Raw genomic sequence first — 4528 nt, 5'->3', positions numbered from 1 at the left:
GTTAAACTGCTCATCCGTGTAATACTTGCAGTTATTTTCAGAGTTCTTAAAAAAGTTTTTTTCAGGGTCAAAATCTTTGTCCGGTTCATGATAATGAATTTCAGTATTTCCAATAGTGTTCAGTTCCAGATCCAGTCCCTCAAAATCTATTAACTTCTGTAACAAATCATTTGCCTCATTCCGTACATGGGTCATACTTGTTGTTGTTGGTTCCAACGCTCATCTGCCGTCGCAGATATCAATATACCTGCGTGTCTCTTCATACATCTGAGGGTCCAGTGACCCCTTCATACTCTCGAGATGAAGGATGAAGGCAGAATAAACCGAGCTGTCAGGAGGCTGTGAGATGTTTTCAGCAACAGCATCATTTTCACTGTCTTTCACCATTTTATTTTAATTTGAAATCATGGTTTGCTTCATTTCAGATTGAGAAAAATGTCAAACTCTTTTCATGATGTCAAGTTAAGGAAAGAGAAAAGGAGAAAACAGAGTGCAAAGATGGATACAAGGAGATGAGAAAAGAAAAGAGGAGAAAAACAGTTTCAGAGGCAACGGAGTGAAGTGACGAAACAATAATAAGACAGGAAGAAAATATTAAAGTCAGGAAAAGGAAAAGGGGAAAGAGGACGGAAGATGGTGACAAAGGAGGGATGATGGTCTGAGAAATCGAGGTGTGGAGGGAGAGAAGAGGGACGATGGGAACACTGAGGACTGGCCTTGTTTCTGAAAATACAACTCACTGCTCAAGCTCCAGCTTAAAGGGACAACACGCCACATCTTCCCTTTCACCATCCTTCTAAACTTTGGACATCTAAGGCCAAGAAGGTCGAGCAGCGTGGCCACAAATCTCAGCAGCATTTGTCCGTACAATTTAGTAGCTTTAACAGAGACGGAAACACATTCGACATGTCTGTTAGACGCCATGTGTACACACCATCGAGGCGGCCTTCCCTCTGAGATTCAAGGGGTGGGCCTGAACTCAGTGTAGAAGACCTGTTATTGATCTTAACTGCCATCCAATTTAAAACCAATCATGTGATTCCCTATGTAACATTGGTGCCGACCATGGAGCAGAGCTGAGGCAGCGCCATTTTTGGAAAAGAGCCCCGTCCTGGGCTTTCAGAGCTCATTCATCAGAGTGACCCCTGGTTCCCACAGCTCCAACAGGCATCATGTCTGCTTCTTTCTCAGCTCTTATCATATGGACTGATGACTGAGGAGGTGGCAGGAGCCACTGGGAATGAGCTCATGTTCCCACAGGAGGCTTGTTGTGGAGCACACGCCTCGCCAGTGCATTTGCCGGGTAACCTGCCCGCTTCAAACGGTGAAATGTTTGCTGTGTTTCATGAGAACGGGGCATTCTGCCTACTTCACTAAACAGATCCCAGATCAGATGAGTAAGCCTGGATTTTCTAGGGCCAGCTAAGGAAACCCGGATGTGTCGGTCGTTCAACCTATGTTGTGGAGTAGAAAAGCTGGGTTCAGTCATTCGAGATGAGCGCGTGGTCAGTGACTATGTGCTGACAAAACCACGATCAGCTGGTTTCTCAGCGGCTGCACGCAGACGTCCAGATGAAGACCGTCACTGCAGCAGAGCCAGAGCTTCTGCTGGAGGACGACAATGGAGACGAGGAGCACCTTACAAATTAAAGGCCTACGTATTGAGTTTTAATCCTTAATGTGGCCACGACTGCATGTCCACGGCTTTGTCCAACTGCTGCGTTGTATTCAGAGCGAGCACAACGAGATCCTTGGAACATTTAGTGTCCTGAGCTCAGTCTTTTCCTCCACAGAACAACTGTCTAAATCATTAAGTTATCAACTATGTGTGCACTTATGATCAGTACAGATCTGTTTCTCCTCAGTTAACATTTTTCACTTATTTGACTTTTTATGGAGAAAAGCTGCTTTGATAAAAACCTATTATTAGGTCAACGGCTGCAGCTCTGTACTGATGCAGTGAAGCCACTACTGACTTTCATCACCAGAATCAGAAACTCTGTGACCAAACTCTTCTTCGCATTCCCCTGGAGTCAAACGTAGGTCAGCTGAAGGCTCACCCTGCTCAGCATGGTGAAGCTGAATCAAAGGCTCTTCATGGGGTTTCTGATCACGTGACTGCAGCTGCCCCCCTCGATGTCCCAGCAGTGAAACTGGACCACCATCCTCTGTCAGCAACAACCACACTGTCAACACAGGCCTGCACTAATTAGTACAGCAACACACTCGCAGGTCTGTTTACAGCAGAGGTGGCCGAGCTCCAGGGAGAGGAAGACAAGAGAGAGAGAGAAAGCAAAACCTGAAGACAGGGAGGACGAGAGAGAAGGAAAATAAAGGCTCAGCCAGTCAGAACAGAGCTGAGCTGAGCTGAGGGAGACTTCATCATGTGACCACTAAAGCTAAAAACCAAGGCTGCTTTGGTTAGAAAATGTCAGCTAGTGAAAACCACCCGTTCACATTTCATAAAGTGTGACACATGACAAACGCAGCCAGCTAATGTTTGACATCGGTGCTTGAAAAGTGGCTGCAGCAACAAATCAGATGATCAAAACTGTTTTCTAAAACCTGGTTTGAATCAACTAATCAATTACTGAATCAACCGCTGCAGCTCTAAACAAGCCACATATTTTGTAAACACAGGAACTTTGTCTAAAAACCAGGAACAATCTGATGAAGCAACAAGATCACAAGTTTAACCAGCGGCTGTCCACCATCAGGACCCGATGCTGTGGACCAGCACCAGTAGTATTTTGTGTTTCCCACATTACAACCACATTTCCCATAAACCCAGCTGCTTCCCGTGCTCTTTCCCACATCTTTGGTTTAGCTCCATTTCACTTAGAGGCTGTAAAAACAAACATCTGACCTGCAAACAGTCCAACGCCTGGTTCAGTCTGCGGCTGTGTGCAGGTCTGTAGAAACACACACCTCTGTGGATATGAATCCATTCCACCAAATGTTCCTGTATTTGATTCAGGCAAAGTTTTCTGATATTTGCCAATTCTGAAAAAACATTTTTTTCCTGAATCGGTTGCAGGACCGTGCAGCTTTACTTTGAAACCTGCTGTAAGATTTTTACATGAAATTATTAAGATTCACATTTCAAAGAAGAGAAAACTAGAAGAGGACAGATCGACCTTCACCTCTGACCTTTTATTTAATCCTTAAAATTTTCTTTCAGAAAAGCTGATCTGCACTAAACCTTGGTACGCGGTGTGTTGTTAGCAGCAGGAGCCACAAGTCACTTTACATGTTAAAGCTCCTGTCAACAAGATGCCAAATGTTTCCCAGTTGCTGCATCAAAGAAGAGAAGGGTGAGAAGGGTGGGGGAGGATAAGAACAGAGAGGGGGAGGGAAACGATGAGACGAACTGAGGCCAGAGGAGGATAAAGAGAAGAGTCTGGAGAAGAGGAGGAAACAGATGAGGAGTAGAGGGAGGAGGAAGGAAACAGCCAACAGGGGAGGGTGGGAAGATGTACACGAAGGAAAAACTGGGTGGAAGGAAAACAGAGGAGGAAGAAATAGAGAATGGGAGGGAGGGGAGAGGAGCAGCGGTCCAGCCGGCATCTGATTACATAATTGCTCCACAGGATTTGAAACTGGGTCTGCGCAAAAACAACGCCTAGAGCAGCAACAGCTACGGTGACCTTAAACTTCCCATGTGCCAGGTCACTGCAGCAACGTTAAGGGCAACTCGTGGCCGGATAGGAGAGAAAAAACAACACAAAATCATAAAAGTTATAAAAACCTGCGTATTTCGAGTCCGAACCCTGAACCCAGAACCCAGAACCCAGCGTGAAGCAGCGTCATTTAGGTCAAAACTGAGACAACACGACAGAAAGTGGGAACACTGGAGGAGTGTGATGGGAATATTCTGGTGTTTCTGCTCTGGGGCTGAGGTCAGCAGAGGCGGCCACGCCTGCACCATCACCTCCACCATCTCATCAGGGAGAAAAGAATGACTCCCTCCATCAGCTTCGACCTGAGCGCGGAGGTGAGACGTGGAGAGCTGCAGAGTTCAGCGCAGCAGCTCTGGCGCACTAATTACACAAACACACACACACACACACACACACACACACACACAAGTTCAACACCACGACGGAGAGCAGGGGAAAGCTGGGAGCCGGGAGAAAAGCTCGATACCCGTCCTCCCTGTGCGCCAACAACCCGCTGCTGCACCACAACAATGACACCGCTGGTTTAACTGCACCGTTACTCCGAGAAACGCGCCTCACCCCGGGCTGAACGGGAAACATCCCCGCTACAGCGTCGTGCCCAATCGCAGACACAATGAAAAACAAATCTGTGCAGAAGCTGACTGGAAATGAAACAAGCAGCTGGATAAACCGCGCAGACCGGGCCGGCTCGGTTCAGCTAGGCTCGGCCCGGGTTCCCACTCACCTGAAGGCCGATAGAAGCGCAGTGGCGTCGCGCTCGGAGTGAAGGACGGACAGACAGACTGCTCTGAGAGAAAACAGCGCAGGAGCAAAGAGTCCCCAAATCCACCAATCCTCCTCCTCCTCTT

At 47.3% G+C, this 4528-nt stretch overlaps 1 protein-coding gene across 2 annotated transcripts in view; it reads right to left on the bottom strand.

Annotated features, from left to right (window-relative positions):
- LOC109951598 (spectrin beta chain, non-erythrocytic 1) overlaps positions 1-4528 on the bottom strand; it is a 96615-nt gene extending 92087 nt beyond the window's left edge. The window contains exon 1 of one of the 2 annotated variants that reach the window (XM_020586197.1): positions 4405-4528. The gene's annotated coding sequence lies outside the window, so the exon portion shown is untranslated. The remainder of the gene's footprint in view (positions 1-4404) is intronic. The other variant, XM_020586198.1, reaches the window with a different exon arrangement.

This window comes from Monopterus albus, unplaced genomic scaffold, assembly GCF_001952655.1.
Source record: "Monopterus albus unplaced genomic scaffold, M_albus_1.0 scaffold397.1, whole genome shotgun sequence".
NCBI classification, from domain to species: Eukaryota; Metazoa; Chordata; class Actinopteri; order Synbranchiformes; family Synbranchidae; genus Monopterus; species Monopterus albus.
Note: the sequence above shows the minus strand (reverse complement) of the source record. Positions and strands in the feature narration are given on the sequence as shown.